The sequence below is a fragment of the Columba livia genome, chromosome 18 (assembly GCF_036013475.1).
Source record: "Columba livia isolate bColLiv1 breed racing homer chromosome 18, bColLiv1.pat.W.v2, whole genome shotgun sequence".
Classification (NCBI taxonomy): domain Eukaryota; kingdom Metazoa; phylum Chordata; class Aves; order Columbiformes; family Columbidae; genus Columba; species Columba livia.
Genome location: NC_088619.1, coordinates 10,000,001 through 10,014,499, shown reverse-complemented (window position 1 = coordinate 10,014,499; position 14,499 = coordinate 10,000,001). Strand labels below are relative to the sequence as shown.

General features: G+C 46.4%; 1 protein-coding gene across 9 annotated transcripts in view; it reads right to left on the bottom strand.

Moving 5' to 3' along the window:
- The window catches only part of RAB11FIP4 (RAB11 family interacting protein 4), a 91,848-nt gene that overhangs the window by 19,724 nt on the left and 57,625 nt on the right, over positions 1-14,499 (bottom strand). For 2 of the 9 annotated variants that reach the window (XM_065034913.1, XM_065034915.1), the window contains exon 1: positions 4,235-4,439. The exons of 5 other annotated variants lie outside the window; for them this stretch is intronic. The gene's annotated coding sequence lies outside the window, so the exon portion shown is untranslated. Of the gene's footprint in view, positions 1-4,234; positions 4,440-14,499 lie in introns of those variants that run through there. 2 more of the 9 variants (XM_065034914.1, XM_065034916.1) reach the window with 1 other exon arrangement.

Below are 14,499 nucleotides of genomic sequence, written 5' to 3'. Positions count from 1 at the left end.
GACACGAGCCACGATCAGCAGCGCCGCCTCTGCAGCACACACGGGGCTGCTGCAGCCCTTGGGTTTGAAAAGCTCGTACACAGCTAAAATAAAAAATGATTCATGATATTTGCCTAAAAAGATCTGCAGAGCAGATAATAAGTGTGACATAATTAACCCTCTTGAGAAGTCTTTGCCTTGAGATGAGACAATCTCCTTCTATTTTTAAAGTCAGAACAGCAGTCACAGAGAGGGAGGCCAGGAAATGTCAAACTCTCACCATGGATGGTTTTCTGGGACTGCCCTGTCAAACTTGCCCCTTTGGGCCAGGAGGCCAGTGAAGGCAGCACGGGTATATCACCAGCAGTGGCTTTCATCATTATGTTGACATGGACAGTTGGTGACAAATTATGAAGATCACTGTGCCCCGGGCACCGTACGGCCAACAGCTGGCCAGATGTCACAACATTCCTCGTGCAGAAGAAACGCAGAGCTGCAGTTCACAGTTAAAGGTGCTCCAAAGCTGCCCCAGTATAGAGCAGCCTTAAGACCCAGGGTGACAGCTGAGCTCAAATTACGTTATTTTGAAGCAATACTACAAGCAAACACCCATACCCCTATCAGAGAGAGCTGGAGGATTCTTGCAAGTAAATGTCTTTATTTTAAGCCTAAAGCATAGACCAGCACTCGCTTCTCAGTTCAGTTCCTTAATTAACCAAGTCGGTAAGTTACATGATGCTCTTTGCAACTGGAGTTTGCTGACCAAGGGACAGCTGAGCTCAGTCTGTTTTCCTTAACAAGCCTCAAGGTTCCCCAGTTGGGTACTTGGTAAACAGCAAAAAACTTGCATCACACGGGTGCTGCAGGCACATGGGTGTAGATCTCCTGGAGCACACTGGGTGCTGCTCCGGACCACGGCTGGGCGAGGAGGGCACGCCAGGCTCCTCCAAGGACAACCGGGAGACACACACAGTGAGAAGAACAGGAAGAATCTGTCCCACACAGGAACAATTCTGCCTGTGTCCAAGCTAATTATTTACAAGAGCCCTGGTCAAACTCCCTTCCCCCCAAGAATTTGGAAACTATAATATTTGCATTTCTTTTCTATACTATTGGAAGTCTGGCCTCCAGCAAACAAAAGGAAATAAAAACATTTAAAGAAAAACAAAGAAACTATGATTTTTGCCTCACAAATTGTATTTCTGTCCTTCCGCCCACCCGGGTTAGATTACACGGCAGTCTCCAGAGGGGAGGAATGATTGGGGAATGGGAGCAATTTCAGACCCCAAGAGGTAGAGAAACATCTCGAGTTTCCCCGGCACAGTAAGAAATCCAGCCATGCTTGATGATGAGCAGTTTATGTTGGCAGGCAAAGGGAAAGCATTAAGGATGTGGCTTTGCTCTAGTTTATATGGAAACACTTCCCAGAGCTCATTGGTCAGTCTGAATACAGACAAGCCTAAAAAATAATTTACTTCATGTTTAAGAAATACTGAAGTAGCTCTGAAGAGCGTTTGATTAGGAGGAGGAAGGTTTTCCAGGACTTTGGCTGCTCTTCAGCTGGGCAAACCACAGGTTAAGGCATTTTTGCTGCAGGAATAACTGGAATTGCAGCCTTTGCCCAGCAAAGTTTACAAGCATTGATTTTTAAAAATGTTCAGTTTCCCCACCTATTTATAAAAGGCATTTTATTTATTTTTAAAGAAGGGCTCTCGCATACCTGCTCTTTTATTTTCTTACAGTGAAGAGAACACACTTCATTGTAGCAAGGCTGCCAAGCACTTCGCAGCACTCAACACATGACAAACACAAATTAAGAACCCAGTGATGATAAACTCTGGCACAGTCAACAAGCTGTTGTTTCACTTATATGGTAAAACACAAAACATGGCTTATTTTAGAGTTTACAGCTGTGCACATGCAGGAGATGTTTCCAACCTTGAACCTGCACAGACAAAACAGATAGGGACCAAACAGAAAGAATTTATAACAACATTAGTTTGCACACTGAAAACAAGATTCAAAGCAGAGCCATATCCAGAGACCCCCACTATTAACCAGCAGTATTTGCTGCACCATAGTGCCCCAAGCACCATTTTATGTTGTCAGGAGGCACTTACAGAGCCTGTCTGGTGTTCTGTGCAGCGATCAACCTAAATGACTATAGAAAGAACAAAAGGAATTACATTTCTACGCTGCAATTCAGAATTTGAGGGGTCAGCTACCCCAACATGGCACGCGTTTGAGAATATTGAAGTTTGGATAATAGTTAACTCAGCAACAACCCATGATTAGTTTTGTAGCTGTTCAAAATATTTCACGGGGACACTGTATTCAAAAGACTGAAAGAGATCAGATCAAGCTGTGCTCAACACACGTAGCAGGACTGGTTAATCAATAACTGAAGCAAAACTGGTCCATTCCCCTTGCTATACTGGCATGGGAAGTGTTCTGTTTTGCAGCCTTTGCCACATGGCTGAGGTTCCCCAGCCCCTCTGGTAGTAACAGCCCCGACAAGACGACCACAGCTGAGAAACATCTGCACGTCAGGTGGCTCCTGGGAGATCTGCTGCTGTTTGCACTAATTCTTCAAATAATAAACTTAAAAGAAGCCTATTAAAAGAACTTTTTAAACTGCCTGAAGGCTACATCTAGCAACAGGAATAGCTCAAACTCCTCTCAATTTGGGCAGACGCTGCCAAATAGCCACTAGAAATTCCACAGTCTCCTGTAGCCAGTTGTGTGTCTAATATTCCACACATACCTGGTGGTGACACTGTCCTATTTCCCTCTCCCCAAAATCAGAAGGACCACAGGCAGAAAATCACTCACATCACAAACAAATTCACACTTCTCACTGAGAACCAAGAAACAACGAGGGAAGGGTAACCCAGTCCCATCATTGGGGAGCCCACATTCCGCACCACATCTGATTGGCAAGACTATTTTTAACAGGAGCAGCTACGGTACCATATTAAAGGGGACCAAAAGAATCACAAATAATACTAGTATGAGAGCTTGAATGTAGGTACCACAAAGTCCATGTTCAGGAAGCCTATTCCAGAAGATGTATTGCTCCTACCAAAGCAGCAACATTAAATTGCCACCCAGAAATCGGCACCATCACGGCACAGCGCTGGGACGGCGTTTGCTTGCCCTGGGATTGCTGCCACAGGTCACTTCTACCATTTCGTTGGCAAACACCTCCAGACCCAGAACCATTAACATCTACACTCCCAGGGCTGAAAGCTTCAGAGCAAGATCCATACTGGGAACTGCTTTCTTTTGCTGCCGACCACATACAGCGCAGGCCCAACTCTATTCATTTACGCCCATCAGGGGCAGGGCAACTCCATGGGCTGCAGGTCCCACATCAGGGCTACATCCCACATGTGTAATCACAGAACAGACTGTCGTGACAGCCACATACTAACCACAAATCATTTTTTCCTGGTTATGTCACCGGCATCCCGGAGCCAGCAAATTCATTCAGAACCACAGTTGGGTATTAAAAACATTCGACAATAAGTAATGGCAGCCCAAACACATCACCAGTGCCACAGAAAATAATTACAGAACAAGCCCCTTGCTTGCATTTACCCTTAAAAAGTACTGTTTTCTCCTCTTCCCCTTTTAAAGACGTAAAGCCCTGATACTTGGGCATCTCCAGGTGACAGGCTCCAGCGTTGCACAAGGCTCAGCTAACACAGGAAGACACCCCCTTGTTCCCCGACACCCCCATTTCACCACATATGGCTGTCAAGACACAGCCACACAGGCTTTTACATTTTCCCGATGTAGAAGTATTGCCAGAGCTCTCCAGGACCGGCTTCCCCAGTGAGCCCAACCTGCCAGCGTACATGACTCGAGAGAAAAACCCCTCCCTGAGCAAACAAGACAGGAAAAAAAAACCAAAACCAAGCCAGCACGGTTTCGCTAGACCCGCGTTATTTCCTGGATTTCAAAACGCCCCGTGCAACCACGAAAACGCAGCTACCGCAGCAGAAAGCTCCCAGAGATGCTCTTCCCACCCCCCGACTCTGCGCACACCAAAGCCGCTGGAATTCCGTAACCCGCACAGCCGCAAACACCCACCGGCACCGCAACACCTGCGGCGCGGAGCAGGTGCGGCCCCGCCGCTCCCCCGTCCTCCCGCCGCAGCTCCGGGGCGGGCTCCCCACAGGAACCCAGCCCGGCGCCCGCCCCGCGGCTGCGGCGTGGAAACCCCCAGCCCCGCCGCAACCCCCGGCCTCACCCCGCACGAAGGCACCGGCCGCCTGCCGCCTCCTCCTCCGAGCGCGCCCGTACCTGGCCCGGCGCAGGACGCCTGTACCGCCCCACGCGCGGTCGCGGTCCCGGTCCCCGCCCCGCACGGGAGGCGGGCGGAGGCGGCGGCGCGATCGCGCTCGGCGGGCAACAGTTGGCGGCGCGCACGGCCCGGCCCGCCCCGCCGTTGCTAAGCGACGCGGGGGTCCCGGGTTCGGTACCGACGGGGGTGTCCGTGACGTCACAGTGACGACATCTAGCTGCACGGGTGGGCGGACGTGGGCGCAAAGTCCCCGTCCCACGCGGGGGGTGCGAGTTTGTTGTTCAATTTGGTTCCTCCTGTGAGGAACTTGTTCCTCTGCAGTTCTCTGAGTGACGTTTCCCCGGCCCCGCTGGTGGTTTTGGGTGTAATTCTTCAGTTTTGCTCAAAATGACCCGTTAGGAAGTGATGTCTGTTTTGCTATTGATTTTAATCCCTTTAGTTACAAGACAGAGCAAAACAAAGAGGCTGAGAATACTCACACTAGCTTTCTTATTTTAAATTCACTCAATTTCTTAGACGTGTGATTTCCTTTCCTGCAACGCCTCATAAGAGTTGCATTTACTGTGCTGTCTGTGCTAATAAAGAAAAAATTAAAGAAATAAAATAAGTTTCTGTGGCTTTGCAGAAGACTCAAAGCCAGAGGGTGGTATTCAAACAAACGCTTTCAGTCCAGAGCCAAACTCTGCCCTTACCCACTGTCACAGTTTTCACCAGAGTGTGGCACACAGAAACAAGCATCGTCCTGCAGGATTCGGCCACCAGAGCAGCACCTCCCTCCCAACCGAAATGGCACTGGAAGATCTGGAAAACGGAAGAAGCCCCAGTCGTCACCCTGCCATTGGATCTGGTCATGTTCCAAAACCTGTTTTTAAAGTTAACTTTGGGTATTTCAAAACAGTTACGCAAAGCTGTGGGTGCCACACTTTAGTGACAGCGCTCACATACGGAGTTACGGAGATGCTGACTGAAAGATCATTTAAGTATTTTATACTTCTACTCTCTTTCAGACTTTACTGTGTCCAAAGACGTTTTCCAGAGAGGAGAGAGGCCCAGGAGTAACGTGGAGCAGAGGACAAGGAAATGAGAAGAAAACAGACCCAAGCGGGCAGTGCAAGCCCACTGGCTCACACTTCACTCAGACCCATCTACCAGCTTAACGTCGCGTGTCCCTGAGCCTGCTCTCCTTCGCATTGCAGCCAGCAACTTCTAAGTGTAAAATATTGCTGTTCAAAAAGCAAAAGAAGAGAAAAAGAAATTCCTTAGTCTCAATTCTTATATGCAAAGCTTAAAGCAATTCACTGAACTTGACCCTTTACCCAGTTCATCGAAAGAAAATGAGCAGAATTCCCTCTCTGCTGAACAGAGAAGCATTGGAAGGGTCAGGGATGCTGTAGCTTTAGTGTAATAAAGTGTAATCGCAGATGAAAGCGAAATGCCCCTTCAGCCACGACACACGGCCGTCCCCCCGTGTCTAGGAGGTCAGGGCAGGTCCCCAGCAGAACCGGGACTCCCTGCGCTGGCAGCCGGACCCTGCAGCCAGAAGCTGATGATGAATGGTGTAAGAGGGATCAAAAACACCGCCCAGACCTCCTCCTATTCATTAATCTAAATTAACAGGAAAGGAATTTTTACAAGACAGATCTGGGGACAGACAACTTCTCCGCTCATTAAGTAGGACACTTCTAAAATCTGCTTTTCCTTTCAGTATTCATTTTGAAAGAGATAGTTGTACGTCAACTCTTGTTGTATGTTCATTGCAGAATAAATAATGATGATAACATTATTACTTGCATGGTACATTTTTAATGGTTTCCTGAAAGATGCGAGTCAGAAGTGTTTGTATTGCTGCACCGATCAGGCAGTATCACAGCACATTGTGAAATGGTTCTTGATACTTACAGAATTATTAAGCCAACACAGCTATATTTTCAGTAGCTTGTGATGAACAAAGTGTTAAATAGATGTCTAACAGATAAAGCAGCAACAGTTAAGACTAATATTATAACAGAGATGTTAAGAACCTAAGTACACCTGTTTGGTAGAGCTGCTGAATGTATTCTTCAGTGTGCTACTCAGGGCTTTGCCATTTATTACACAGTAATAATTGAGAAGGCATAAATGTCTCATTGATAGAAATGTTCCTCAGTAAAGGTCCTAAAAAATGTGCAGGTTTTAAACAATCTCTTCTTATTAAGGAATGACTGTATAAAAACTTTATTAAGTAATAACCATAACGATAATACAGGTCCATTTCTCACTTCATTAAAGCTAAGCCTGATTTAGTGGAGATTGTTACTGGCTGACTTTGATCTCCATTGAGACAAAACCCTTATTTTTTATATATTTCATGGTAAAGTGATAATTTCGTGTTTAATATTACTTTGTTTCCTACAAAGGCCAAAGCAAGGCTTGCTATCATGGCCAAGAGAGGGCAGGTGGCCATCAATGCCTTCTCTTGGAGGAATGAGAACTGTACCTGGAGTGACACACACCTTCGAGTGCTTCGTGCCTCGGAGCAGTGAGGGTGGTGAGCAAGGGCTGCACGTCTGCGTGAAACGCCCGGGACAGCAGCGTCCGCCCAGCAGGACCAGCAGCTGCAACTCCAATGAGTCAGCGCCACCGGAGGAGATGTCGCATGAGATGTCTTTCCCATCTGAGACCGGAGGCCTGTTCCCTTGTCATGATTTCAGGCAGCTGAGGAATCTGTGCAGGTTAGTAATGGCTCAGATGGGCACAGACACTGAAATATGCTCCAGGCTTCATGCTTAGTTTGCATGAACGGGATCTGCACACTGAGACTCTCATGAGCATGGTGTTTTCTGGCTCCATCGACAGCAGATTTTCTGATTTTCAAAGGAAAGCCATACAATCATAGAAGTGTTCTTCCAGTTCCATAAAAACTGGTCCCTGAAAACAGCAGGGCATTCCCTCACACTCCATTTCCATCTTAATTCATCTTGATTCTTCCTAAATCACATCTACCAAATGCCAACTTGTACACAGTGGTATTGCAAAGTACACGTACTCTGAGTCCTGTCCAGGGTTTGAGGTTAGCAGAGTGACAACTACCCTTCTGTTAATTGAGAGGAGACTTTCATCCCCATTACTACAGAAAAGAGATGGCTACACTGGCAAAAGGATGCTTGGTCCTGCCAGATCCCACAGATAAATAGTGCTAAGCATTCTGAAAAAGGTGCTTGCAGAAGCATGCCAGAGGAAATTTGGGCAAAATATTAATATCTGAGTACTCGGAGGAAGATTGCTAAATACAGAGCTGAGTGTCTAAATGACAAACTCTGCTGGCTCCCAGGAGCAGCCAGAGTGGCTGCTGAAACCAGAGGCTCCTGGCCAGGAAAGGCTGGGCAGGTACATTGTTAAAAGGGTTTATGGCAGAGCAACCTGCTGATCTGGTACAAAGCACTGCAATTTCTTCTGGAGCAGTTCTGAACAAAGGCTGGCACCTCCTCTGCTGTTCCAGAGGCAGAATCCTCCCTCTGAACCTGCCCAGCGCATTGCTCACAGGCTAGTCACTCTAATGATAAGAAACTGGAGCTGAAATGTGAAGAACAGAGACTAATTAATAATGAAGATAATGAGATCACCAGAATGTATATACCAAACCCGCATCTTAATTATCTCATGAAAACTGGCAACTCCAATCATGCTTTAAGAGCCTTTAATCATGCTTTGTCTGATTAACGTTGGTGGCTATTTTGCACAGATACTTCTGTAAAAATATTTTGTGGGGGTTTTTCCCCTACAATAATAGCTGACCAAGTTACTACTGCACGTAACTGCTCTGCTTTGAAATGAGATATCGCAGACTAGTAATTACAGCTGGTCTGATCTTTATCTCATGTACTCTCATTTGATTTTGGAGTGTCCCTTTTGAAGCAAATGCAACGAGACTGGTCTGAATTACTGCAGTATTATTATGAATCGCTTTTATCATGGCAGAACAAACCAAAAACGATCCCTAATTAAGATAGTCTCTGCAGAAACACAGCGAGCACATAGTCCCTGCCCCAAAGATCTTACAATCAGAATAGGCAGAGATAGACTTGGAGGTAGGGAAAAGGGGGCAGAATGAACTCTCAACTACAATTCGTTCCTGTGACTTGTTTGAAGGGGAAGGCAGGAGGAGGCCAAGAGAGGACGAGCACAGGAGAAGTGCGGAGCTGCTGAGCAGGGTGGAAGGAGCAGGCTGCGTTCGTTCCCAGCACTCGGAGCCTTTGCAGAGCTTTCTGCTTTGCCTCCTGCATCCCTGGGCAAGGGGAGGGAGTCAGCTCCAAACTCCAGCCCTACGGGAACACTGCTCTGGGTAGAGCAGGCTCAGCTCAACCCATGCTCCCACTCCTCTAAACCAAGACCCCCAAGTGTCCGCAGAGAGGCTTATTTTAGCAAGTAAGGAAGCAGCTCTTTAGACTCTGCACCTTGGGTAGACCACGGGGGTCTGCTCTCCCTGTGATCCCTATTAACATACGTAAAAGCAGAGCGCTTGCTTGTATTACTGGCCTCAGGAATAGGGCAGGCAGCCCGACAGATCAAACAGCGCGGGTCAAACGAAGGGCTCGCTACAGAAGGTCTCGGAACAGACGAGAGCATGGAAAACTGGACGGGGCCGGCTGAGGGCCCATTAGCATCAGTTCCTTGGGCCCATAATGAAGTTGAACCTAACTCTACTGCATGCAATTAGAGCATAAAGACATTTCAGGGGACTTACCCATCGCTTTCTTTAGAGGTGAGCTACTTGCAACCTATTTGCCATCAGTAGGTTACATTTTGGTTGCTTAATAAGGCTGCATTTAGAGAGATTTTCTGTGTTCCTCTCCAAAAGCCTGAGGGACAATAAGTCAAGAACTGCAAATTCAAAGGCCAGATAATGCAATAGGATCTGCACCCCCTCTGAAAAGCAGTTTATTTTTTGCTCATCACTGTGACTCTATCATTGGGTTTTTCGTGTCAAGCTCTGAAGCTGCCTCATAATAGTAGCTGTGAATCCAAGATTAAAACACCTCTGTCAGAAGCATTACATAAATACACCAGGCACAAAATCTGCTCTTTTTAGCTTTTGTCAAAATGCCCAATAATAAAACTTACAATAAAGCATCAGGTTACATGAGCAAGTTCAAGCGAAAAACATGCAGCCTGTCCTTTAGAAATGGCCTGGGAGGACCATGCAGACTGTGGGCATGGGCACATTCACTTCACAGACAAGAGCACGGCAGACAAGCAAGGTGTCTCAGGGCTTAAACCAAAGTGGAGCCAAACAGCTCCATGTTGCACCAAAAAGATGTAAATATGTTCACTCAGCTGTCTCCGCTGTGGCAAATTAACTCGGCTCCTCTTCGGCTGTGGTGGCAGTGGGATTATTGGCTGGTTTACCTCAGCAAGCAACTGGGCAGGAGTCAGGGGAGCCTGGAGATGGGGACGGAGAGTGGCTCTGACAGCTCTTATGGGTTCGGCTTTGGCAGGCTGCTGGCTGAAGAACGCGCCCTTTGGGGCGTTCAGCTCTGAGCACGTTTTCCTGACATGTTTTTAAGCTTTTAGCCCCTACTGTGTATAATATAACTTGTTGGCAGACGAAAGGAAAAGAAAAAGAAATCAGCTGGCCAGGACAAGAATAATTAATTCATGCTCACCAGTGGCTAATATTTCTCATCTGGCACACGGCTAACAGCAGGGCTGCGGAACAGAGCATCCGAAAGCAATGAAAAGCCCGTACTGAGCTCCCGGGTGCAACTTCCCTTTGGTCCTATTGCTCATTTGCGTTAACATATCTCTTTAATCACACAATCACACACTATTTCCCACTGGTCTGGATTTGTTCAGGACACAGGCTGGATGGTGCTCAGTTTATCAGCAAGTATTCAATATCTGCTTTAGTCTCCTCGATCAAAGTGTAGCCTCATGTCTTATTTACGGCTACTACTAACAGCCTGCTCTGTAGACAGCACTATTTATTTCCCCCCAAGCTTTTCTGTGGTGTTCATCACTCTGACATCTGAGTGCTTTGCGAAGATTAATTCATCTTCATAAAGCCTCTTCAAAATGAGAGAAGATGGTATTCCCATTTACAGATCAGGAGCTGTTGCACAGACAGATTGAGGTCAAACATTTCCACTCATGATGGGTCCTAATATGAAATGTCTCAGATGTAAATTGTTTTAGATATCTTCAAATATAATGCCAAACCAAAAATATTCTGGTTTATGTGTTAAAAGAGAGCTCTGAGTGGCTCCTTATGAAGTCAGGTATCACAAAAACAGGAGAGGAGTAGGAACTGTAAATGCTGGTCACCAGAAATAAGGATGAAAGCTTCCCTCCTGCCAGTCTTGGGAATACTCAAAGCCAATATAGATAACCCATGTGAATATAAAATACATCACGAGCCTTCAATGAAGCAGCAAAATATACTTTGAAAAACTACACACATAGAAATTTTTCTCTGCACTTTACAGCAAAGGACCAAATCCGGAGAGCACAGTTTAAAGCAGGAGGAATTGCAGGTTCTCTCCATTTCTTGGGGTCTGGCCCATTAAGCATGGACAAAACCAGAAAGCTCTGCAGTGTAGAAGACCACCCTGGGAAGGAAGGCTTTTGTTTTATTAGTGTGTTAAAAGCATCTGTGGATCAAATGTGCCAGTATCACTTTACAGTATGAAAACGCTGCCCAGGGGACTCTCAAGACTCATCTTTTCAAACGCTGATACCTCTTTGTCAGTTTTAATAAAAGGCAGCTACAAAAACAAAGTGGGCCATGTGGTCTCAATGAAGCAGAGACCGTGGCAATCAATAACAGAAACAATCTGCACTTACTTGCTGGGAGAATTTGCTTTTAGCAGCAACATCTATATAACCAGACATCACTCAAGACCTCCCTTCGATTTTTCTTGGGACAATGAGCCCACTGTGCCCAAAGCACATCTGTGCTCATGGAGATTTGCACATCCAGGACAGTGTTTAGACTGATAACACGACCATGCAACACATGATGATGGATCAGAGCTTGCAAGATGTTTGATCCTCCCTCTTCTGTCCTGAAGTGGACACTTTTTGGTCTCTGATAAAAATATTGGTTTTTTTGTAATGCAACATAGGCATTATTTCCTGCTGCATTTCATGGTGTCTCTCACAGCAGCACAGAAGCACCATCCTGGCTCTGCACACAGCGCTGCCTCATCAAGCTCCAGCCCTGGTTCTTAACAGGTGAATGAGGTAGGTGGACAGTCAGGAAAGACAACGAAACTTGAGGAGAGGAGGGACATTGAAACTGAAGGAAAGCCTTTTTGTATTTGTTATCCCTGAAAGACAACAAACTGTGCCACAGCAAATGCCTGTTAGTGCAGACTTCTTATACATCCCAGGCCCCCAGTCTGTATATTATTTAGTTCAGTTAAATTACACTGCATATCAAAGTTTTATTTGGAAAGTTGCAGCTGGGGCCGCTAATCTTCTCTGCCTTATCACTCCAGTGTCATCACCATGTAGCACATATCTAGTAAGTGGGGCTCCTTAAACACAGATATAATCTAGGCAAAAGCCACCGACGCCGTGAGCTGGCTGTCACCAGGGAAAACATAGCTGTCGGGAACAAGGTGGCCTTGGCTCAGTCCCCTGGCACTGACAGCTGTGGTCTCTGCATCAAGGCTAAGGAGCGAGCTGGTTGACAGAGGGACAAGAAGCTTATGAAGTGCAGGAGCTGAACTGCTGGCTGTTTGGCCATTTTCACCAGAGGAAGTTGAGGATCTGCCTGCATTGGGAGCTGGGGGAATCTGCTGTCCTACAGTGATTCGCGCCCTCCCGCCACGCCAGCGCCGCAGTGACAGCCCAGCTGAGCTCCCAGCTGCCACTGGCACCTGCGGCTGCGTGGTGACAGCACTCTGTGACAGACCCCAGCATCCAGCACCCCAGCCCCTTGCAGTCCCCAGGGCACCATGGGTGCAGGAGAGACATGAACGGGTCCATCTCCTGTCACTTTGCACTTTGGTGACACTGTGGCACTCCATTGCTGTGCTCCTTATCTTTTGCTTCTCAGCAGATTCCTGGCCCTTTACTTTACCAAACAAGGAGCCAGATGTTTTCAGTTCCTTCTGTCTGAGAGAGACTGCAACATTTGTGAGCACAGGAGCATGTCAAGTTAAGCACTTTTCAGTTAACTAATGTTAATAAAATAACCTAAGTTGCAGCTGCTCAAATTTGTATATGCCTGGTTCAGGATTAATTTTGGGTTTAGGATCTTGAGTCATACAGAAGGTCAGGAATGGGCTCAACCATTCCTTCTGGCAAGAAACAGAATTTTCATTCTTGGATATGGCTAAAAAATAGCGATCACCAAAATATTAGCATATGGATGGAAAATCCCCACTACTTTCTATAAGTAATGCCTACAAAGCATTTCAGAGGCACGGCTGGATATTCCAGAGGGAAGTCCAATCTCAGTAAGAAACATACAGATTTTAAATTAAAAGTCACGCACCAACAGTCTTATCAGCTAAAACATGAATTCCATTCTAGTCTTAATGACTCAGTATAGACACCAAAATGATCCAATTTACAACCTGGACCATCCCCAGCACATTCCTTTACCTCTGCATTTAGTGGCTCCTATTCACCACCCATTTGCATTCATACTGAAATCTAGCAAGCCAGGTACTTCCATCAGCTCTGCACCGCAGCAGGAATATACAGCAAGTCAATTTTCAAAGCACCAGAGAATGACAACTCAATACCTTCCAGGACATTTCATTTTGGTGGATTTTAATCTTGTCCCTAAGAGACAGGAGCTCTGCCTGGTGCAAGTGGTGCTTTGGAAAACAACCTTCCACACCTCCAGCGAGATGAAAACAGAGAATAAAAAAGATATATACAGAAAACTTTGTTTGCCAAACCTTGCAAGCAGAATTATGGCCTCTTCCCCCACACCACCCTTGCCCAGTCACCAGATTCCTGTCTCAGTATTTTATTCTGGTATCAGCCAAGACTCAGATCCAAGGCTCCCTGGGGACCCAGCACTGGACTGCAATGAGCCACTGCATGGAAACCAGGAGCTAAGTCAACAGAGCTCAGTGAACACCAACAAAGTGAGCAGGAAAGGGGATTTACTTCGAAATGAAGCATCTAGGAACAACCAGTTGTTCACAGAGACTAATGGACTTGCCTTGCTCTCCAGGTATTTTCACTCCAAAGGTACATAAAAAGGCTTAGAAAACTAGCAAACAGCTCTACACAGGCTATGGCAAACGAGCCACCTAATGCAGAGATGAGAAAGCAACAGGGATTTTTCTTGTACAGTCATTTCATGTTCTGCCCTTTGCTCTGGCCCAGCCAACTAGAGACAGAGCCTCTCAGGACACAAAAAGGCCAAGATCCCAGAGCACAAGACATAAAAACATTTCTGTGCACTGATTGCGTCCTCACAATAACCTCATTATCACAGCTGTCAATCACCAGGACAAACCAGTCACCAGCATGGGAACTACTGATAAGAGATGCTCACCCTCAAATGCATTCGCTGCCTGGAACAACACAAGCGACAGCAGCTTTGATACAGCAACGGGCTCCTCAAAGCCAGAGCGGCAGCTCGTGTAACAGCCGGGATGGGGCACATCAAGAGATTCCCTTTGGTTCTGTGTCACGCCACAGCCCCTGCAATTCCATACCCACCTATCACTTGTACAGAGATAATTGTTTAACAACCAGATGCACACATTGTCATTTAGATTTATGACCCACAACGGTGATGTCCTGTGATCAGGTTTTCCATGCAGATTTCCCAGCACATAAATCTTGTACCCACTCGCTATCCCCTTTCATGAGTGGCTATCCAAAAAATGAGTATTATTAATCACTCACCTGGTATGAGACCTCTCTGTGCTTTAGGCAAGTCCTTGATTTACTGATAAAGGGTGGCTATATTCCTAACCATGCCGATACAAGGCTGGACTCATCACTCCTGTCCAGTTCTGATCTCAGTGCTCCTCCGCCACTGGTCCAGACAGGGGCATAACAGTGAGAATTTGGTTCTGATTTATTGACCTGAACAAGTGAAACATTTTTCACAAATTTCAAACAAATTCTGCCATCATTTTAAAATCAGCTAAAAAGTCTTTCCCAAGGCAGACATGTTCAAAAATGTACCAAATACCCTGAACATTCAGTGCCTTAATCAGGTACTGTAACAGATGGACTCAGAGGGCTTTTTAAATATT